Genomic DNA, 24817 nt, shown 5'->3' with positions numbered 1-24817 from the left:
GATTTTATTTAAAACCATAGATAGAAGAGGTGGGATTGCTGGCTTTGTGTTTCCCAAACAATAAATAGCCTTCTGACAACTCTTCTCGGTTACATATCTTTGTTTTACTGTCATTCCCACCCCATCATCTTGACTTCAACCCTGGTCCCATTTACATCAAATTGATTTCTTTTTTTTTTTTTCAAATTACCATTAATTTGCCCATTGTTTCCTATGATTGCAACATTGTTTCCTATGAGGTCATCATTCTTGCTAGTACAAAATTCTATTCTAGGTTGAAAATCTTTTCTCTTTTCCCTTCTATCACTATACAATTCTCTTACATCCTTTTGTTAATATGCTTCACGTAGTTATTTTATTTCTTCTACATTCCCTTTAAATTTGAATTCTGCAAAGGTGGAAAATGGAAATACATTTAAATGTGCTTGTGTGCGTATCTTTTTTTATTTATTTTTTACTGGGGCAGTGGTCTGTTCAGCTTCTATGAGATTTCCATGTTTGGGTTGCTGTGCCTCAAGACTTCACCTCATATTATTTGCCAGGCATTGCTGAACTATAGTAAATTCAGCAGAATGTGCTGAAAGCATGAGTATGGTGTAATTATTTTTTTGAAACAATAAAGTTTTATTTATATTCAAAATGTACATATGTACATATGTACAATCATACTAACATTTGTACATGTAATTTGGTATATAAGGTGAATACTTAGTATAACTGAATTCAATAATAGAGTATTTTTTATAAAAGAAAAAACATTATTTAAGCACATTATAGTTTGAAATAGTATTTTCTTAGTTCAACTCAGGTGCCGTGGGTGATTCCTTAACTAAATGTTTTAGCAATCAGCCTAAGACTAGACCGAGTAGTAATCAATGAAAATACTCTGAATTTGTTATATATATATATATATATATATATATATATATATATATATATATATATATAATATCTCTTATAATTAACTAAAAAGAGAAAATAAATGAGTTAGCCCCTTAAGAAGGTGCCCTTAGAAAAGAACAAATAAAAAGGATAGAATAGAAAGTACAGAAATGAAAAAACAACTGATTAATCAGGATTGCCTGTGTCTTAAGAGCCTATTTCTAAATAAAGGGAGGATTCTGAATGTTTGAAGATGGTCCACGGTTGCTAAATGTTATTGAAATTGTCTGTCTTTCCTTGTGTTATTGCCCTGATCTCTTCCATTCCATTCAGGAGATGTACCTCCTCTAGCCATTCCTTGGTCGTGGGAGTGGTGGTATTTCTCCAGTGTCTGGGTATTACTGTTTTTGCGGCTGTGAGTAGAAATCTTGTCAACTAATTTTTGTATTTTCTTACCGAGCAATTAGTCATGTTTAGAAGACAACATGCAGCATTTAGTTGAATTTTTTTTCGGTTATATGTTTTATGGTTTTGATTACCCGTTTCCAAAAGGATTCAATCTTATCGCACTCCCACCATATGTGATATAGTGTGCCCTCTTCTCGGTTGCACCACCAACAATGTCCAGGAACTGTAGAGAACCATTTATGCAATTTGTTTGGTGTGATGTACCAGTTTGTTAGGAGTTTGAATGATTTTTCCTGTAGTCTCGCGCTAATTGTGCATTTATGGGCAAATACGCAGGCCTGCAGCCATTGGTCTTTCGTGAAAAGATTTTTTCGTTTAGGGTTGATTGCCAAAATGTTTTATGTCTGTTGGGTTCCTGTAGATCATAGGTCTGCAACCAAGTGTAGGTCAAAGAAATATTTTTTGTGTTTGTGGTGGCCAGGAAACAAATGGTTTCAAAGGGTGTTAGGGGTCTAGTGAAATGTTTTTGTTTCTGTGGGTTCATGATATACTCATAAATTTGGCGATATTCCCTAGGATTTAAGGGTACTTGACCCAATTATTTTTGTAGTTCTGAGTGTGATTTGATTTTGTTGCCCTTCAAGCAGGGTGCTACCAGTAATGGTGAGTTTCTATTGCAGAGTGCTTGGATAGAGTCAGTCATACCCGGGACAAAGTCAGGATTTCTAGTTAGTGGGGTTAACGGTCTTAATGAGGTGGTGAGAGAGGATCTCTGTGTGATTGTTTGTAGATGTTTTAATGTGCTCCTATCAGAGGGTGTTGTTTCAATTGTTTAGGGCATGAATTCCAGGGAATCCAGGGAGAGTGTGATATCGGAATGGGACCCAAGTTATTCTCCAACCCCACCCAATTCTTGTTTGCCTTGTGACATGTCCAATCTATGATCTTAGTTAAATGTGTGGCTAGGTAGTAGTTTTTGAAGTTGGGGAAACCCATGCCTCCCACTTGCTTGTTCATATTAAGTGTGGATAGACTGATTTGTGTTTTTTTGGAGGCCAACAGGAATTTTCTTAGCAAGAGTAGTGATCTGAAAAAGCTAGAGGGTAGCACTATGGGGACAGTTTGAAAAAAGTATAAGATTTGGGGCAGGATTGACATTTTGATTATGGCTCCTCTGCCAAACCACGAAAAGTGTTTTAGCGTCCACGTTTCTGGGTCTTGAGTGATGTTCTGTAAAAGGGGTTGGAAGTTGGATTTGTACATTAAATCCAATTTCGGTGTCAATTGGATACCCAAGTACGTGAGAGATGTCGTTTCCCATTTGAATTTGCAATTGATTTTTGTATTGTTTAGTGTGGTTTCTCTTAGTGATAGATTAAGTGCTTTAGATTTATTGTAATTAATTTTGAAGTTTGATATGTAGCTGTATTGGGAAAATATATTGCTTAAGTTGGGCATGGTGATGTGTGGTTGAGATATAAAGAAAAGGAGGTCATCGGCATAGGCCGTGCATTTGTAGATCTTATTTTTGACATTGAAACCATGAATGTTTGATGAAGCGTTTATAGTGCAAATTAATGGTTTCAAAGTTAGAATGAATAATAAGGGTGAGAGGGGACAGCCCTGTCTTATACCATTCTGGATTCCTTTGTCAGATAGTGTTCCGTTTATTTAAATTTGAGCTGTTGGATTATGGTATAAGGCCTTTATCCAATTTAGCATATGAGGTTTCAATCCTATATGAGTGCAAGTGGCAAACAAGAAGTCCCACGACACGCGGTCAAAGGCCTTCTCCGCGTCGGTAGATAGTAACTGTAACGGATGTAACGGGAGGGCCTGTGGAATCCAAAAGCTCTTAGAAAGCATGAGCAGGGCCGGATTTGCCACAAGGCCACCGAGGCCAGGCCTCGGGGCGGCAGTGGTGCAGGGGCGGCACGGCACGGCCGGCCCCCCGCATTTACATAGCCTCCGAGCGGCGGCACAGGCACCTGCTGTTAAGCCGCGGTGAAAGACAGGCGCACGCGCGCAATTACTTCCTGGAGGAGAAAAAAAAAGGATCTTGCGGAGGCGGAGCCTAAAGCTCCGCCTACCCTCCTCTGCGCCGACTGCGCGGCCCGGGAGCAGGGGGACTCTGTGAGTGACCGTGACTTGTGCCTGATCGGCAGCTCTATGGTGCTTGTGTGGGCGGCGGGATCTCCCCGGGGGTTCTAGTACTCTCGAGTGTGTACAGTGGAGAGAAGAGGGGAGGGGCCTCTGACCCGGCCAGTATCACTTTTACTTTCACTCTGCTTGTACACTGTTGCTGATGCCCGGGTCAGAGACACCTTCCCTCTCTGCTGTATACATTCGGAGAAGAACTACAAGCCCCAGGGAGACCCCCCTGCCTGTGGACACCATAGAGCTGCAGATTGCCGCCTCCCACCTCCACCTGCCAGGTACAGGGGAACCTCTGCAAGGGGGAAGTCAGCTGTTTGGGGACCCTGATGTAAGAGGGGGGCTTTCTGGGGACACTAATGTAAAGAAGGGGCCCTCTGGGGACACTGATGTGAGAGGGGGGCCTCTGGGGACAGTAATGTAAGAGGGGGGCCTCTGGGGACAGTAATATAAGAGGGGGGCCTCTGGGGACAGTAATATAAGAGGGGGGCCTCTTGGGACAGTAATGTAAGAGGGGGGCTCTCTGGGGACAGTAATGTAAGAGGGCGGCTCTCTGGGGACAGTAATGTAAGAGGGGGGCTTTCTGGGGACAGTAATGTAAGGGGGGGCTCTCTGGGGACAGTAATGTAAGGGGGCTCTCTGGGGACCCTGGTGTAAGGGGGGGCTCTCTGGGGACCCTGGTGTAAGGGGGGGCTCTCTGGGGACCCTGGTGTAAGGGGGGCTCTCTGGGGACCCTGGTGTAAGGGGGGGCTCCCTGGTGTAAGGGGAGGCTCCCTGGAGACCCTGGTGTAAGGGGGGCTCTCTGGGGACCCTGATGTAGGAAGGGGCTCTCTGGGAACAGTAATGTAAGAGGGATGGCTCTCTGGGGACAGTAATGTAAGAGGGATGGCTCTCTGGGGACCCTGGTGTAAGGGGGGGGCTCTCTGGGGATCCTGATGTAAGGAGGGGCTCTCTGGGGACCCTGGTGTAAGTAGGGAGGCTCTCTGGGGACCCTGGTGTAAGGGGGGGCTCTCTGGGGACCCTGGTGTAAGGGGGGCCTCTCTGGGGATCCTGATGTAAGGAGGGGCTCTCTGGGGACCCTGGTGTAAGTAGGGAGGCTCTCTGGGGACCCTGGTGTAAGTAGGGAGGCTCTCTGGGGACCCTGGTGTATGTAGGGAGGCTCTCTGGGGACCCTGGTGTAAGTATGGAGGCTCTCTGGGGACCCCGGTGTAAGTGGAGGCTCTCTGGGGACCCTGATTTAATGGTGGCTCTCTGGGATCCTGATGTAAGGAGGGGCTCTCTGGGGACCCTGGTGTAAGTGGAGGCTCTCTGGGGACCCTAATGTAAGGGGGAAACTCTCTGGGGACCCTGATGTAAGTAGGGAGGCTCTCTAAGGACCCTGATGTAAAGAGAGGGAGGCTCTCTAGGGACCTTGATGTAAGGAGGGAGGCTCTCTGGGGACCCTAATGTAAGAGGGGAGGCTCTCTGGGGACCCTGATGTAAGGGGGGCTCTCTGGGGATTCCCCCATGTGATGTGTGTGTGTGGGGGGGGCGGCATTGAAGGACCCGGCCTTGGGCGGCAAAGAGAGTAAATCCGTGCCTGAGCATAAGCCCCAGAAAATAATGGACATTCAGAATATGTCTTGGTCTACCTGAGATGGGACTGTTGTGTGGTTATTGTCCACAATGTATTCCAGGATATCTGTAGAGAACTGGTTGCTGTTTGTTGATTCTGAACTCAACAGGTTAATTGAAAGAGTGACTCATTCATAATGTGGGGACACATACTGTTAGGTGTTAATGTCATCAACTCCGGCCCACCTGTCTGTCTGGTGTGATGTAAATGAATCTAGGATGGCTTCTGAGGATCTTTCATTGTGGCTTGTGCTAATTGACCCTGTATTGTGTGAAGGTCTATTGATGGTAATGTGTATTGTAAGTTAACAGACACCCTAAAGGTCAGGTGTCATCAGCTGTAGTTAATTAGCTCATGTAAATTAGGTCAGGAGCTAGAGTCAGGATGTCTGTTAAAAGATGTATTGAGGAGGATGTGTATTGGGGCTCATTAGGTAAACATTGTGTGATGTTGTGGGTGGAGTTGGGTTATTGTTCATTTGATTACTGTAGTATCCTAAAGTGTAAATAAGAGCTGTATTTCTCAATAAAGGGTCTTATCCTGTTAAACCTCAAACACAGCTGTGTGTCTCGTTAATGGGGAAATTCTTATGCGTCGTGTTCGCCGGATTGTGGAGTGTCGGTAGCTGCCTTGTGTTCAGGAATGGAATATCCTAAACAGCTTTAACCCCTGTCCCATTTGGGGTGCCAATACAGTAACATACCTTCATATTCATTTGTGTGTGTTTTGTGGATGAGGTTCATGGCCTTTAACATAAGGTGACCAGATTTTTAAAATGAAATCCGGGGACATATTTTTTATTTTTTTTTACTAGTAATGGTGACAATCAGCGACTCTCTGCCTGTCGTCGCCGCCGCGGCCCACCTCACAGCCTGTCAAGTCTTACTTTCCAGGCAACGGCTATTACTGGGTGGGGGAGCGGAGGAATATCACTCTGCCAGGGAAGGCAAGCAGATAGGCAGGTGGCTGGCCCGGACTTGAGCCAAGGCAGAAGAACATGCGAGCAGAGCTGAATGCACCCGAAACTGAAGAAATATTCCCTCTGCTCCGAACAGCACATGATCATCAGAAAGGGGCACAGATAATGGAAAAAATACACCTCCCTAAAGCTAGTAGGAGCGGCAGAGGGGGGGGGGTGTAATTCAGATTTTTTTAATTTTTATTTTGCACTGACTGTCTTTGAAATTGCCACAGCCCTTGTTCAAATCCAATCCGGGGACAAAACTGGGGACAGACTTGGTCCGGGGACAGTGTCCTCCATCCGGGGACTGTCCCTGGAAACTGGGGATGTCTGGTCACCCTACACATTATCTTTAGCTTCCCTACCGGGCATGAATCCCACCTGTTTCGGGACGATCAATAGGTGCAATAGTGGTCTTAAAAGGTTTGCTAGTATTTTCGCATATAATTTTAGGTCAAGATTAAGTAAGGATATCGGTCTGTAGTTCGTACAGTCAGATGTGTCTTTGTTAGGTTTGGGCAGTACTGTACATGGGCTCTCAGGAAGTCTTCCAAGGTTGCAAGTGAGTTTTTCAAAGAATTGAATGTCTTGAGTAGGTGTGGCGTCAGAATGTTGGAAAAGGTTTTATAATAGTGGTCTGTGAAGCCGTCTAGGCCAGGGCTTTTTCCAGTTTTGAGAGATTTAATGGCATCAGTTAGTTCCAATTCTGTGTATCTGCTTCAATTAGAATGGGGAGACCACTATCTGTGAGAAATTTGTGAATTATTTCTGTCCTTGACCCAGTAAGGTCTTTTGGTTTGTGTGTATGTGGTAGGTTGTATATGTCTGTATAATATTCCAGGAATTGTTGGGCGATCTTTTTGGTATCATGGGTTAATTGGTCCTGTCTGGTTTTAATGGAAAGTATGTTTGTGCATAATAAGGTCTCTTTGAAAGCTTTTGCTAGGAATTTTCCGGATTTATCCCCATGTTCGTAGAAGAACCCTTTTCTGAAAAAAAGGATCTTCTGGGCCTTTAGATTCAAAATGGACTGTAGTTTTTTTACATACAGGTAGTTCTAGTAACGCTGTGGCTGTCTCTATCGCTAAAGATTGTTTGTGTTTTGTTTCCAAGTCACTAATGGCTTGTGTTAGGGTTGAGTTCTTTTTCTGCTTCTCTTTTTTTCGCAGTTCCTATGCAGATAACTTCCCCTTGGATAACGCATTTATGGGCTTCCCATATATTTAAAGGTAACATGTCCTCTGACACGTTTTCCCTAAAATAATATTTAATTATTTATTCTATTTTGCTTGTATCTGACGGGTCAGAAAGCAAGGAAGAATTCAACCTCTAATTTGTAGTATTTTCTAGCTTTTTTGTGCAATGTCAATGATATGGGCGTGTGATCCGAGAAGGTCCTCACTCCGATTTTGGCTGATTGTAGGAGGGGTAGATCCCTTTGTGAAAGGAAGATGTAGTCAATACGTCTAAATTTATTGTGTAGGGATGAGAAATATATCTTTGCCTGATGGTTTACTCGAGCGCCACGTGTCTATTAATGTAAGTGAGGCAAGGAGAGTTTTGATTATTCGTAGTTTTTTGTATGGCACACTAGATTTGTCATCCGATGTGTCCTGTAAGGGATTCAATGCCAGATTGAAGTCCCCTCCGAACACGATGCAATCCGTAGCGAAACTTTTTAGTTTGTCGATTACGCGTTGGCAAAAGGTGACTTGCGCGGTATTGGGAAAATATACATTGGCCAATGTAATGGGTAGTATGGTGTAATTATAAATATTTAACAGCTGCACAATCAGTGTAGATCAGTGTATTGGGTCACAGAACTGTTAAATATTTGGGGCAAATAATTTGGAGGTGTTTTGGAGGTGTCCACTGTACATCACCAGATTGTCGGAACTCTGACCAAATCCTGAATGCTAGAATATAGAATAGAATAGAATGGAATAGTGGTCATCATAGATTATTCACACTGAGAAAACCATTGTTGCAAAAAATACACTGTTACAGGTTTCGTGTTTGCAAAAGACACCTAGATATTTCACAACCCTTCATCGACAATGTTCTGAAGATGGATAAAATAAATGATTCATAATTTGGCAGTATTGAGAAACACCATTGGCTTTATTTACTAAAGGATTTGAGAACTCCCACTCAAAAAAATGTGAATGTTCACTCCAATTATCTAATCATGTGAAAGAATCTGCATACGATTGGGTATTCAAATAGAACAGGAATTTGCTTTTCATGTGATTAGATAACTGAAGTAAATATTCACACAATTTTGTAAGTACAGATTTTCAACTCCTACATGCTTACACAAAGACAGTAATTTATACCAATGAAAAAAAAACATCCTTCCTTCTAAGCATGATGGAAGAAGCATTATGGTTTTTGGATGTTTTCCTTTCCAGGTCCTGGTTAGCTTGCTAGCATACAGTACACTGAGGCAACTATGTCAACTTTTTTCAGAATGTTAGATTGTGGTGTAAATTCTGAATTTGACCTGATATAAGTCTTTTCTAATCCTCTTCACAGCAAAGTTCAGACTGAGTAATGCCCTGTACACGACCGTTTTTTCCGTCGGAATAAACTCTGACGGAATTCCGCTCAAGCTGTCTTGCATACATCGGTCACACCAAATTCCGACCGTCAAGAGTGCGGTGACGTACAACACTATGAAGAGCTGAGAAAAATTAAGTTCAATGCTTCCGAGCATGCGTCAACTTGATTCTGAGCATGCATGTTTTTTAGTGCGTCGGAATTCCATACAGACGAATGGATTTTCCAATAGGAATTTTTTCCGTCGGAAAAAGAGAGAACCTGCTCTCTATCTAAGTCCGTCAGAAATTCTGTCCAAAAAAGTCAGATGGGGCATACACATGGTCGGAATATCCGATGAAAAGCTCCCATCGGCATAAGAAGCAGAAAAATGGACCTGTCAACTGTGTTGCAGTACTCATGTGCTAATAATGGACATGTTAATTGCATGAGATAGCAGATTAACACATCAGTGTACCGCTTCTCCTTTCACTGTCCAGAATGACAGATCGACAACAGAATGAATATAAAGGAAATTACCGTAGATAAGATATAGAAGAAAATTTGTATTCAGTAATGTTCAAGTCAAAACTCAGACTTCAATGTAATTGGTATAATAAAGTGGAAGAGTTTAGCCCCTTCCCTCTAAAGGTATTCCTACTTTAACACAGTTTTGTAGCTGGCAAAGTTAACCAATCCTAAAATATATACCCACAATACTTAACCTTTGCCGACCGGCTAACGCGATATACGTCGGCTCGGGTGCGCAAAACTACATACCCGTACATCACTCCGTCTCCGGTGGGAGAGTGTGCCCGCGGGTCCCACGGACTCAATGTCCGCCAGTGGCCCACGATTTATTATAGCAAAAAGTTAAAAATATTGCTTTTTTTTCAAAATTGGCACTCTTTTTTTGTTTATAGCGCAAAAAATAAAAACCGCAGAGGTAATTAAATACCACCAAAAGAAAGCTCCATTTGTGGGAAATTAAGAAAGAAAATTTTGTTTGGGTACAACGTTGTATGACCGCGCATATTTATAGTGACGCAGGGCTTTATCACAAAAAAGGGCTTGGTCAGGAAGGGGGTAAATCCTTCCGGGGCTGAAGTAGTTAATAGTAGGGCCATCCATGCCAGGAAAATCTCTGGTGATGAGACAAACAGAAAGGAGCAGTCTGGTCCTCTAGGGTGGGATAAGGCATGGGCCCAATACCCCATTCTGTGAAAAAAATTATGATTAAAAGCCAGGATGTCAAGACCCATAATGGGCTACATCACCATGGTATGCGAATTAAAAAACTGTTTTCTAAGCAGCGCTATTGTAAAACTTCTGTACTGAGGAAGAGGGTACCTGTACAAGTGCACAGCATCTGTAGGAAACATTTGGTGAATGTTTTTCCTGCTGTAGCAGTGACCCTCTAAGCAGATGCTGGATTTAACTGGTTCTCTAATGCCGCGTACACACAATCGGATCTTCCGTCGGAAAAACCTTGGATGGTTTTTCCGATGGAATTCCGCTCAAGCTTGGCTTCCATACACACGGTCACACAAAAGTTCTCTGAACGTTCGACCGTCAAGAATGCGGTGACGTTCCACACTACAACGAGCTGAGAAAATTAAGTTCAATGCTTCCGAGCATGTGTCAAATTGTTTCTGAGCATGTTAGAGCTCCTGTAAATTAAATGGTAATCAAATAGACCCACCCTCTTGATTTCCCACCACTGCACTGGTTGGAAGAAAAATAGGAGAAATAGCTGCCACGTTTACATGTATATATTTTATATATATAATATTTTTTTTATATATATATATTTTACAATTTTTACATATTTTATATACATTTTTATTGAGCCATTTATCCATATACATAACATTTACTATTTAATATAGAGTTTGGTAATATATTGTACCTGTGATGTGTCTATTAGAATTTTATAGAGCGCACCATAAAGGTATGATATTATATGCATGAGTATCTATGCCGTTTTTAGAATCACATATAGAATGGTAATTTGGTTTTAATTATGGCATCTATTAGGTTTGCATAACGTAATGGACACGAATCACTATTCTGCATGCTAATATCCTATTAGATTGAAGGATGGAAGCTGCTGGTAATAGTGCCTATGTAGCAGATTGTGAGCCGGTGAATCATGGTTGCGGGGACACTTGATAAGCTTGAATGCAGGTTACAAGAGTTCCGCCCTGAGATTGTGCTGATATGAGCATTGCTTCCGCCCGTAACTAACATGGCACGCATGTGCAGTCGGTATGAATCCCATGATTATGTCCCTCATGCCAAAACATTTGGCCCTAAAAGCTGATGCACTTCTAACATTCACAGTCTCTTCCCCTGCATATCTCCATGCAGACTATTGTTCCTCCTCCTCTGCACTAGCTCCTGCAGAATATCACTCCCCAGGACTCTTCTCCTCCTGCACAAATCCTTTACTGTAAACTGTTAGATTCCTGTTTCATCATCTTCAGTATGACAAAAGGGGATCACTCTGAAAACCCCCCGGCTTCCTGGCTGTACTTAGTTGCTGTTATATTGTTACTTAAATGATGTTACTTGAGTGCTAATACTAGGTCAGAGGTCTGCAGTACCTCCCCCCTGCAGCCTAGCAGTTTAGTAGCACGTGGTAACAGGTGGACTACTGCTCCCAGCTAGTCCGACATGCAAATCCTGCGCCCTCAGGCCACAGCGACTTGACGCAGTCGCTCTTCTGGTCCAGGACTCCACACCAATGACCGTGTAATGATGAGAACTTCATCCATGACCGTGTTAGGATGAAGTTCCCTTCCAGACTCCCTGGCATGCCTCCGCAGCCAGCACTCCACTGTGGTATCCACACTGACCTTCTCCTGCCCCAAGTCCATGATGGAGAAGTTTATACAGACATACGTTCCAGCAGCACCTCCTGCCCCTCTTCTCCAAGAATTCCTCATCTGTGACCGTGTACAGAATCGGACCTCATCCATGACGTGTAAGGATGAGGTTCCCTCACAGCTTTCCCTAGGCCACTCCGTGTTCGGTGCATTCCCCCCAGATGGGGATGCCCTACAGCAACTGCCTAGTATTCCATTCTCCACTTCTCCTGGCCGACAATCGTCCCCAGCAGCATATGACTTCAGCTTATATGGGAGGCCTGCCGCCTGCCAATACCGAATGGGGATTGGTCAAGACTCCTCACATGAGCTGCCTGCCACTCCAGCTTCAGGCCCAGCCCCTCTTCCAGAACAATCTCCCTGGAAGCAGGAGAGGCGCCCCAGAACCAGAGCACAGGTGGTCACACCCACTGCTACACTAATCACTGCCAGCCCCAGATCAAAACAAGCAGGACTAGCCTAAAGCATAGGCCTGCCTAAATTTTTCCTGCGCTGACAGTTCTAACTAGAAAAATCCTATTCTAGCACCTACTTATGGTAGAGGGTGCTACACTGGCATACAGTATATTGATCCACCTATTAGGTTAAGGGGTCAATAGTGAATGTGTTCACATGTGGGGTTGGAAAAGGTTGCTTTGAACATTGGAATTGTTTACATGCATTAGTGTGTTTTGCTGTTAGGCAGCCCACTCATTCTGAACAAGCTTTCAACATACAGGTTTTAACAAACCTGCAGGATTTTGGTAAATGTGGGGCACCATGGGTCACATCCAATCATTGTGGTGTGCCAAAATGGCATCCCAGTCTTAGTCCGTAGGGTTCAATATTAAGTTGGCCCACCCTTTGCAGCTATAACAGCTTCAACTCTTCTGGGAAGGCTGTCCACAAGATTTTGGAGTGTGTCTATAGGAATGTTTGACCATTTCTACAGAAGCACTTTTGTGAGGTCAGGCGCTGATGTGGGACGAGAAGGCCTGGTTCGCAGTCTCTCCTCTAATTCATTCCAAAGGTGTCCGATCAGGTTGAAGTCAGGACTCTGTGCAGACCAGTCATGTTCCTCCACCCCAAACTCACTCATCCATGTCTTCACAGACCTTGCATTTTGTAATGGTGTGCAGTCATGTTGGAACAGGAAGGGGCCATCCCCAAACTGTTCCCACAAAGTTGGGAGCATGAAATTGTCCAAAATGTCTCGGTATGCTGATGTCTTAAGAATTCCCTTTACTGGAACTAAGGGGTTAAAGGGGTTGTAAAGGTAAAAAAATAAATCCTAAATAGCTTCCTTTACCTTAGTGCAGTCCTCCTTCACTTACCTCATCCTTCGATTTTGCTTTTAAATGTCCTTATTTCTTCTGCGAAATCTTCACTTCCTGTTCTTCTATCTGTAACTTCACACAGTAATGCAAGGCTTTCTCCCTGGTGTGGAGTGTCGTGCTCGCCCCCTCCCCTACCGGTGAACCTGATTGGCTGAGATGCCTGTCAGTCTTATCCAAGGAACGCACCCCCCGTACGTCCCTTAGATAAGTTTCCAGAAGCCGAACACAGCCTGAGGGCTGTACTTGGAAAGCTCTGGCTCTGATAGGCACTTCCACACAGCCAACCAGCTGCCGTTATTCAGGTGGCCGGCGCTCACCATCCGGCCATCTGAATAGTTGGCGGCAGCGGCAACAATAACATAGATTCATGCAATGCATGAATCAATGTTATTGTAATCAGTGGGGGTGCGAGAGCCAGAGTGGGCGGCGCTCCGGCGCCCTCTATAGACGCACCGCCACTGGTCTGGATGCACCTGAGACCGGATCGCACCGCGATCACAACACACAGATGAGCCTGTTTTTTATACATGTTTGTAAGTGCATTTCCTTTTAAACTCAATAAATTGTGACTAACATATTGCACTTAGGTGGCGCTTCCTGTTTTGTTCCCCAGACAGAGAAGCGTGATTAAGTCTCCTACGCCGTCGTATCTTGGGGTGCATATTTACGCTGGCCGCTAGGGGCGCTTCCGTATATTTCCGTGTCGAATATGCAAATGAGCTAGATACGCCGATTCACGAACGTACTTGCGCCTGGCGTATTAAAATATGCTGTTTACGTAAGGCGTACGACCGGCGTAACTTTACCCCTCATAAAGCAGGGGTAAGTCATGTTAAGGTATGGACGTCGGAAACGTGGGAACAGCGTCGTATTTTACGTTGTTTGCATAAGTCGTACATGAATGGGGATGGGCGTAGGTTACGTTCACGTCGACTAAGCATTGAGCCGGCGTAACTTAGAGAGAAAATTTGAGGTGATACTGAGCATGCGCGCGCATGCGCTGTTCGTTAGGCGCGTCATTTACGTGGGGTCACGATTCATTTCCATTAGGGTTGTCCCGATATCGATACCAGTATCGGTAGCGGGACCGATACTGAGCATTTGCGGGAGTACTTGTACTCCTGCAAATGCCCCCGATGCCAGACCCCTCTTGCTCGGGATTGGATGGGAGATCTGTCTATCAAAGTGCAGATCACCCGTCCAATCCCGAGCAAGGGGGAGTGTCTATACGCGGCAAGGCAGGGAGCAGACAACTATTTAAATGAAAGCTGTAATGTTCCCCGCACGCTGATTAACTAGGCGGCGGCATCTAGGTATGGGGAGACATGGCTGCATATGTGGGGGACATGGCTGCATAAGTGGGGGACATGGCTGCATAAGTGGGGGACATGGCTGCATAAGTGGGGGACATGGCTGCATATGTGGGGGACATGGCTGCATATGTGGGGGACATGGCTGCATATGTGGGGGACATGGCTGCATATGTGGGGGACGTGGCTGCATATATGGGGGACATGGCTGCATATGTGGGGGACATGGCTGCATATGTGGGGGACATGGCTGCATATGTGGGGGACATGGCTGCATATGTGGGGGACATGGCTGCATATGTGGGGGACGTGGCTGCATATGTGGGGGACGTGGCTGCATATATGGGGGACATGGCTGCATATGTGGGGGACATCGCTGCATTTGTGGGGGACATGGCTGCATTTGGGGACACATTCAAAAAAAAGTATCGGTAATCGGTATCGGCGAGTACTTAAAAAAAAGTATCGGTACTTGTACTCTGTCCTAAAAAAGTGGTATCGGGACAACCCTAATTTCCATACAACACGCCCCCTACCAGCCTACTTTGAATTACGCGGGCTTACGCAGGCCCATTTACGCTACGGTGCCGCAACTTACGGAGCAAGTGCTTTGTGAATACTGCACTTGCCTGTCTAAGTTGTGGCGGCGTAGCGTAAATAGGATACGCTACGCCCACAAAAAGATATGCCCAGATACGTGAATCTGGCCCTATATGTTTATATGAATTTTTAAATTTAATGATAAATATTTTTTGATTAATCATGGGTTTTAATTGTGTATATTGATTCATAAGGGTATATTATCGTGTTTAATTAATAATTTATTAAAGCGGAGTTCCACTCAAAAATTGAATTTCCACTTTTCAGGACCCTCCCCCCCCCTCCGGTGTCACATTTGGCACCTTTCAGGGGGTAGGGGGGTGCAGTATTTGCACCCACTTTTCGGGCATAGACTTCCATTGGAGTCATGCCACTTCCCCCCCCCCCCCCCCCCCGCTGCCTTCTGGGAAACACACAGGTCCCAGGAGACAGTGGGGACCACTGGGAAAGAGCCGCGCTACTCGCGCATGCGCAGTAGGGAACTGGGCAGTGAAGCCGCAAGGCTTCACTTCCTGATTCCCTCACCGTGGATGGCGGCGGGGCAGCAGACAGACGAGCGATTGCTTGTCTTCTGTTGCTGACATCGCGAGCGCGCTGGACAGGTAAGTGTCCATTTATTTAGCTGCTGGCTTTTAATTTTTTTTTTTTCCACGGGACCTCCGCTTTAATTATGTGCACAGATTTATATATATATTTTTTATTATGAGTATTGAGCTGTAAATCCTTTTTCACTTAAGGGGACAGCACACGTAGAATTGTGTTGGGTCCAGTATTGAGTAACTCATATTTGTAAGTCACAGCAGTCCTGTGGTTACAGCTAACCAAGCGCAATGTTTATCTTATATAAGTATATAATCAGTTTAGCCTATCACATTTTCACAAAAACAGGTGTCCCTACTGAAAATTTTTCCCTCACTTCTTGTTCTGCTGACAGCTGTAAAATGTTGAACTTTTAAAACACTTTCACAATGGTCAGCAGAACAAGTAGAAAGGTGGAATGACTCTAGCAGAGACAAAGACCTTCCATATTCTACCTAAACTAAAAAAAGTTTTTTTCCACAAACGCTATAAAAGAGCATGTATCAAAAGAAAATAAGGAAGCAAAAAAAACTAAAGCCTTGTACACACGATCGGATTTTCCGACGGGAAAAGTGTGATGGCAGGATGCTGTTGGAAAATCCGACCGTTTGTATGCTCCATTGGACAATTGTTGTCGCATTTTCCGCAGACAAATGTGGGATAGCGTGCTTTAAAATTGTCCGCCAACAAATGTGTGTTGTCGAATTATCCGATCGTGTGTACACAAGTCCCTGGGACAAAACTCCAAAGTACAAACACGCATGCTCAGAAGCAATGCTCACCGTAACGCAACATTAGAAGAAGTTGCCCAAAGGGTGGCGCTAAAGAGCTGAAAAAACACCTTGTTTTGTGTTTGTTGGCCAACAATTCTTTGCCGTTTGTATGCAATACAAGTTCACGGCCAACACCCTTTCGGACAAAAGTCCTACGCTTTGTCCGATGAAAATCCGATCGCGTGTACAAGGCTTTATTGTTTGACTACCATCCTCACTGACACCCCAATAATCTGCAAAATTGTCCTATAAATCTTTTGGCATAACTCCAGTGATTGTTTAAGGGAGGCATCTTTGGTGCTTGTTAAACAATGTCAAGCTTATGTTGCACATTTTTCCCTGCTGGCGATTGGCTTTAAATGAAACATGAGAGATCTCATTTCCTGCTCTCTCATGCAGATTTGTTCGAACAACTTCTACAAGATTATTTTGTCACAATAAGTCTTGTACAACATTGTCTTTGTTCTGCTGTCCCAGATATGTTTGCTGTGCTTGTAACCATGTGAGAGCATAAAAGAGGGTGTTGTGGTTACCTCCAGCTAGGCCTACAACTACAATCTGCCAGTGGAGGCGTTTCCAAAGTCTCCAAGCACATAGAACACAACACTTTCTTTCTCACTAGCTGCCTGAAATATATCATTCACAGAGATTTTATTATGTCAACTTTCAGGGCAGTTTGATTTAACTTCGGAAAGGAAAAAACGACCCTTTCATGGTTAAATGTAATACTGTTTTCTCATGAGAAGTGAGCTAAATATTTCTATATAGAAATCTCAAATGGGCACTGGCTACAGAGCTGGTTCCTGTTAAGTAAGTAAAACTCAAACTCAGGAATGATTTTAACCACTTGCTTACTGGGCACTTAAACCCCCCTCCTGCCCAGACCAATTTTCAGCTTTCAGCGCTGTCGCACTTCGAATGACAATTGCGCAGTCATGCAATGCTGTACCCAAATAACATTTTTATCATTTTTTCCCACAAATAGAGCTTTCTTTTGGTGGTATTTGATAACCTCTGTGTTTTTTCTTTTTTGTTGAAAAAATAAATAAAAAGACAGATTTTTTTTTAAAAAATTATATTTTTTTATATTTTGTTATAAATGTAGCACTACCCCCGAGGGAGCTGCTGGTTTGTTTTGGGGGGCATGTTACCTTGTGGCTCCTCCGCTGTCTAAGGGTATATGGTGAAAGTAGTAGTGATGGAATGTCCATCTTTTTCTGTGCTCTTTATTACCCAGCCGGGTAAAAACAATAAAACTTGTGGTGAAGAGTAGCGATTCAGCAGAAGGAGAAACAGCAGATTCAGGCGCAGCAATGGGGAAACAGTCCTGCTCCCAACAACACTTTCTTCTTTGCCACTCTAGCCAGAGTGGGTTTATTGTACCTAGACAGACCTCTCTCACTGAACTAGCTGCCAGAGTATGACCCCTTTCATACTTAGGAGTTATACCTATACCGCCTGAAAAACTCCTGCCCAGCAACCTCCATGTGAAAGCCAGAGGGCTCTCACAATGAGGCGATGCGCTGGCAGGAGAGAAAAAAATCTCCTGTCAGCAGCATCTTTGGAGCGGTGAGAGGAGCGGTATGTATACCGCTCCTTCACCGCTCCTTCCCATTTAAAAACAATGGGAAACCGCGGCAATACCGCCCGCAATGTGCCTCTGCGTATTAACCCTTTTTCGGCCGCTAGCAGGGGTTAATACACCCCCGCCCCAGTGTGAAAGGGGCCTAACACAAGGAACTTAAGGGAAAATGTCTCTGCAACAGACCCTCCTTAGGATTGAGATAGCGGAGGTGATCATCCTTAATAGGCTTTACACCTGGATCTCCTTCAGGTAGTTTGTAGTTAGGTTACCGACTGATAGGTGACCGATGTCCAGCCTCTCAGTACCCTGTTACCTTGATCCCCGGTGGATGGTCGAGACTCTATTGGATTGCCAGCCTCTCTTGGCTCTCCTCAGGCGGATTCCCCACTGAACAGCTTCCTCTCAAAGGAACAACGCTTGAGATCTTCTTTGGAGTAGGAAAGTTATGACTAAGCATTGTTCATCAATGTGAAACGCGTCAGCTCTATTACCCCACTGTTTGCTGTTTTTTTGCTTTTGTAGTGTTTTTTACTAGAATAAAAGGCACAACTTTTTTACTTTTCATTGGAGTGCGGCTGTCCATAATTCCTCTTCTTCCATTTATGCTCTGTGCATTGCCTGCACCCACCGGGTTTTGAACCATCCATTTACCACTGAGGTGTATTCATCTGGAGCGGCAGTTTTCCCTTTCTTTGGAGTAGGGACCCAGTCGATCACTGGGTCCCATATCACAGCTCAAAGGTTCTGGACCAACATGGTCCCGGAACCAGGAACACCGCGTGGCATGCGAACCCTGGCCTGGAAGGCCATTTCGCCATGGCATTGTCTCCCTGAAGGTGGGCGCCACACTGGAAGAAGACCCAGACCAATGGCGTCTGTCTCATAAATACCCTCCCCCAGCATGCACAGCGAGGAAAACCCCTCCTGATAGGCTGCTGGGGAAAAGCACCCAAACCTCGACTCCACTGCTGCCATCTGTCGTCCCTGGGTGAGATCAGCACTCCAGAAGCGACAGAATGAGCCCACAGCACAGCCAAGCTGAGACAGAGACCTAAATTTAAACAAATCAGCTTGGTCAGAGCCAACTAACTCTCTGACCCCCCTCTAAATTTAAATTAGCACAGGTTCTTAGAAGTAACCAGGCGCTACATAAAATTTTGCAAACAGGTAATTTTTTTCCTTCATTGATGTACGCTTATGAGGCTGTACTGATGGGCACTGATGGGCACTGATTGGCTGCACTGATGGGCACCGATGGGCTGCATTGATGGGCAACGAAAAGGCGGCACTGGTGGGCACCGATAAGGCGGGAATGGTGGGCACCGATAAGGCGGGAATTGTGGGCACTAATAGGCGGCACTGAGAGGTGGCACTGATGGGTGGCACTGGTGGGCACTGAGAAGTAGCACTAATAGGTTGCATTGATAGGTGCCACTGATAGGTGGCAGTGATGGGCACTGATAGGTGGCCGTGATGGGCACTGATGAGTGGCAGTGATGGGCACTGATGAGTGGCAATAATGGGCACTGATCGGCTACACTGATAGGCAGCATTAATAGGTGGCACTGATTGGCATCACAGGTGGGCATTGATAGGTGGCACTGTGAGCATTGATAGGTGGCACTGCGGGCATTGATAGGTGGCACTGTGGGCACTGGCAGGCTGTCAGCCTGCAGAGAATAAAAAGACGATTGCCGATCCTTTGTTTACATCATGTGATCAGCTGTCATTGGCTGACAGCTTATCACGTGGTAAGGGGCCGGGACTGGTCCCTTACACGGATCTGCGATCCACCAAGTCTCAGTGACTCAGTGATCACAGCGCACGCCGCGAGCGCCCTGCAGGGGGCGTGGGTTGCTCGTGCAAAGGGGAGGATGCTGTAGCCGTCATTTGACCATAGCGCGGGCCTCTAGTGGTTAAAGAGCACTTTGTCACAGTATAACCACCTAACTTCTGGAAGATTTACCGCCCTTCATGAACAGGCCATTTTTTGGCGATATTGCGTTGCGTTGCTTTAACTGACAATTGCGTGGTTGTGCGACGTTGTTCCCAAATAAAATGTTATGTCCTTTTTTTTCACAAATATTCATTTTGGTGGTATTTGTTCACCTCTGCGTTTTATGTTTTTTTTAAGGTCAATATGTATTCTGCTAAATATTTTTAGTAAAAAAAAATCCCAATAAACGTATTTAGATTGGTTTGTGCAAAAGTTATAGTATCTACAAACGATGGGATATTTTTATTTATTTATGTATTTATTACTAGTAATGGTGGCAATCAGTAACTTATGGTGGGACTGCAATATTGGGGCAGACACTTTGGACACTAACTGACACTTTTGAAACTTTTTGGGGACCAGTGACATTATTACAATGATCAGTGCTAAAAAAATATGCACTGTCACTGTACTAATCAGTGGCAATCAAAGGGTTACTTGTCTCTGCCTAGCTAGTGATTTTGTGTACTGTGAGATGTGCTTTTATTTGAAGAAGGCATGGATCCATGTCCCTGCTTTGCAGGAACACGTGATTATTGCCTTTCCTACTGAAAGAACTGCAGTTTTGTCTGTGTAATGAATAACCATGGGTGCCAGCAGACATCGAGTCCACAGTAGTTGCTGCTGGGTTCCTGTTGTGTGTGATTACAGTGGAAGCAAGTCACAGCTGGCGTGCATGCGTGTGCCCTACCCGGAGGAGCCCGATAATGTGTATATATATGTGATCTAGGTGCCGCCCTGTAGCAGTAAAACTGCTTAGGGGTGGACCTGAAGAGGATAACATAGATGTCACAACTCATGAATATAAGAATAAGTGATGTTTAGGAAATCCCTTGTGCTTGGCATGCAGCCATGGGCTGTATGTATGTGCAGGCTCTCTATGCATGGCCCTCCATAGCTATGATTAAGCACTAATTTATAGTGTGAAACGCATCAGCTGTTTTACTCCCGTGTAGTGTGCTGTGACTTGTAGTGCATTTTTCCTTTTTTAAATAAAGACAACCCTCAAGGTTTTTTGGAGTGCGGCTGTCCATATTTTCTTTTTCCATTTGTTGCCTTGTGCATTTCCAGCACCCTTGATCTCCTGAGACCATACTGATCATCCTAACACAATCCACCTGGAGCGGTAACTTTCTTTCTTTTCTCGTAAATCGTACAGTGAGGAAAATCTATTCTGTTGTCTAAGAGGAGATATCCCTCTATTTTAGAGATGGCTCCCCTTACTTCCTGCTGTGTCTCTGGGTCAGGAAGTAAGGGAAAATGTACCTGATGGGACACTGACAGCAAAATAAAAGGTGGCAAGTGTTTTACCATTTCTTACTTTATACAAAACTAAAAAATGTGTTAGCTTTACATACACCTTAACCAATGGAAGTGTTGATGAGATTCAGTGAAGGGACATGATCTTGGGTCCAATATGCTGACCTGTAAAGGTAACTAAAATGGGTTTTTGCTTTAAACATACAACTAGATGTAGGGTAATTTAACCACTTAAGGACCGGAAGATTTCCCCCTTAATGACCAGGCCATTTTTTGTGATACGGCACTGCATGGCTTTAACTGACAATTGCGTTGTCATACGACACTGTACCCAAAGAAAGTTGACGTCCTTTTTTTCCCCACAAATAGAGCTTTCTTTTGGTGGTATTTAATCACCTCTGCGGTTTTTATAATTTGCGCTATAAACAAAAAAAGACTGACAATTTGGAAAAAATAAATATATTTTTGCTATAATAAATATTCCCAAAATGTTTTTTAAAAAAAATGTCTTCATCAGTTTAGGCCAATATATATTATTCTACATTACTGTATAAATGTCACTGGCAGGGAAGGGGTTAACACTAGGAGGGATCAAAGGGTAAAATGTGTTCCCTGGGAGGCGTTTCTAACTGTGGGGGCAGTGTACTGACTGGAGGAGGAGAAAGATCGCTGTTCCTAATCATTAGGAACCAACGATCACTCTCTACTCCCCTGACAGAACGGTTTACATTACAGTCTGTTTACATTAACAGTTCCCTAGCTCTCTGTGGAGCGATCACGGGTGGCCAGCAGACACGCCTGCTATAGATGTATAAGGGCCGAAGTACAGCTACGGCGATTCGTGGGAACAAGCCGACCTGCCGCAGTATAATGGCAGTGGCTGGTTGGTAAGTGGTAAAAAGGGGTCTTTTTCTGAACCTAACTGGATGTTTGACGTGAACACGGGTTCACTTCAATGCATTTTCTGCTTAGTAAATCTGATCCAGGATCACTTTACATAACTGCTCTTACCTCTTTAAGAAAATGGTGCCCAACAACGAATGCTTCATGTTCCTGGTGATTATTTTATTTTTTTACTTTGCCTGTGGTTCTTCTTCAGTTTAAAAATACAGCTAATGCGCACATTGTACTGCCAAACAGCTTTGAGGTTTCTACTTCTACTTTTTATCCCACAGAAGTACTCAAGTGACCAGGTAAAAGCACAATCTATGAGAGCCATAGTTCCAGAGCACTTAACTGAGTACAAACCAGCAATTCATATTCATAGTCTTGAGAAAATAGCAGAAATGCTTTTTCTTATCTCTTGTGGACAGTCATGAAGCACACAATATGCAATAGCTGTTTTTTTTTGTTCGCACCAAACTTGGCATTTAAATTTTATGGCTCCTGGATTTATAGAGATAGATTCACGTAGGACTTATGCCGACGTATCTTCTTATACGCCGCGTAAGTCCACGGATGCGCCATCGTATCTATGCGCCGTATTCTTTAAACCAGATACGCCTGAATTCTGGCTCCATCCGACCGACGTAAGTCTCCTACGCCGTCGTATCTTGGGTGCATATTTACGCTGGCCGCTAGGGGCGCTTCCATTGATTTACGCGTCGAATATGTAATTGACCTAGATACGCCGATTCACGAACGTACTTGCAGCCGTCGAAGTAAGCTACGCCGTTTACGCAAGGTGTAAAGTTATCCCATCTAAAGCAGGGGTAAGCCATGTTAGGGTATGGACGTCAGAACAGCCGTCGTATTTTACGTCGTTTACGTAAGTCGTACGTGAATGGGGCTGGGCGTAGGTTACGTTCACGTCGTACGCATTGAGCCGTCGTTTCTTAGGGAGTATATGCGACATGATTGTGAGCATGCGTGCGCATGCGCCGTTCGTTCGGCCATTCATTTACATGGGGTCACGGTTAATTTCAATACAACACGCCCACTACCTTCCAAATTTGAATTAGGCGGGCTTACGCCGGCCCATTTACACTACGCCACCGTAACTTAGGGAGCAAGTGCTTTGTGAATACTGCTCTTGCCTCTCAGAGTTACGTCGGCGTAGCGCATATGAGATGCGCTACGCCCGCTCAACGATACGCCAAGCTACCTGAATCTAGCTCATTGTGTTTTCAATTACATTCACAAGTGAGCTGGAAGGAGGATTGAAGACTTGCAGATATCCACAAGCAGAATCCTAGATTACCAACATCACTTTCACTCCTTCGTGAGGATGCAAAGTTTTGTTATAAAGCAGTAATTTCTGCATAAAACCTGTACTCTGTTCCTGCAGCCTCTTTACCCACCATTTGAGAAACCATTAGAAATCCAGGTATCGATAATGGTCTTTGGATTTATAATAAATGCATTGTTATATGTGGTAAACTGGAAACAGTTGCAAAACAGGTTTTTGTTTTGCAAACTAACCATAATGTCTGACGTTAACTGCAGAAGTAAATAAAAAGGGAGACTTAACTGGTGGCCTTAAACGCAACACCCCTTGAATAAAGGCCCGTACCAAAGAATGAAAGGCAAGCAGCCTTTGAAAAAATACTGATAAAGCTGAGACTTGACCCTTGATGGTGCTCAAAGCTAGCTTAATTTCTACCCCCATCTGAAGAAAGGCAAGAAATCTACCAAGAGCATATCTTGAGGATGCCAACCCCTGAATTCAGACCAGGAAACATATGCCTTCCAGATTCTGTAATAGATGAGCCTGGAGGCTGGCTTTCTAGCATTAACCATAGTAGAGAGAACTGAACCCAAGAGTCCACGACCCTTCAAGATGTAGGTTTCAACAGGCAAACCGTCAAATTTAGACTCTGTAAGGAAGGGTGGAATACTAGTCTACAGGACTACAGGTCTGGGCGCAGTAGAAGAAGCCATGGCCATTATGATTTCTGGATACCAGAATTTTCTGGGCCAAGCTGGGGCCACCAGAATTACTGGTTTCTTTTTCCTCCTGACCTTGCGAAGAAGCCGTGGTAGGAGTGGAACCGGAGGAAACGCATAGATCAGGGAAAACTGATCCCAAGGAATTACCAATGCATCCGTCCCAGATGCTAGTGGATCCTTTGTTCTTGAAACAAAATTGTCCAACTTCATGTTGAACCTGGAGGCTAGTAGATCCACATCCGGGGTACCCCATCTCTGGTATATTGCCAGGAATACATCGGGGTGCAGTAGCTCGGGACTCAGATAATCCGCCTGCCAATTCTTCACCCCTGGAATGAAGACTGCCGAGAGACAAGGATCATGCTCCTCTGCCTACACTAAAATGTGGTTCACCTCTCATTGGGCAGCCAGACTCCTGGTGCCCCCTTGGTAAAAAAACGGCAGGGGTCCCCCCCCTAGTCCATTACCAGGCTGTTTGGGTCTGGTATGAATATTAAGGGGAACCCGAACAAAAAAAAAATTCCATATCGGGCCCTTCAGGTCTGGTATGGATTTTAAGGGGAACCCCACACCAAAATTTAAAAAAAAATGCGGTGGGGTCCCTCCCAAAAATCCATACCAGACCCATATCCGAGCACGCAACCTGGCAGGCCGTAGGAAAAGAGGGAGGGTCTGGTATGGATTTTTTGGGGGAACCCCCGTGCCATTTTTTTAAATGGCGCGGGGTTCCCCTTAATATCCATACCAGACCTGAAGGGCCTGATATGGAATTTGGGGGGACCCCCACGCTTTTTTTTTGGTTCGGGGTTCCCCTTAATATTCATACCAGACCCAAAGGGCCCGGCAATGGACAAGGGGGAACCCCTGCCAGTTTTTTCAATGACTTTGATCTGTAGTGCCAGGACCCGACAATTCATAAATAGCTGCAACTTTTTTTTTTTCTTTTAGAAATGACAATTTTTGCAGGGACAGTTCTAAACACGGGAAACGTGCGCTTATTTACAGGCATACTATAGAAACCCCCCAGCTATGAAATTTAAAGGAATATTTCACTTTTCTTGTT

Source organism: Rana temporaria, chromosome 1 (assembly GCF_905171775.1).
Source record: "Rana temporaria chromosome 1, aRanTem1.1, whole genome shotgun sequence".
Classification (NCBI taxonomy): domain Eukaryota; kingdom Metazoa; phylum Chordata; class Amphibia; order Anura; family Ranidae; genus Rana; species Rana temporaria.
This window is presented reverse-complemented; position numbering follows the sequence as displayed.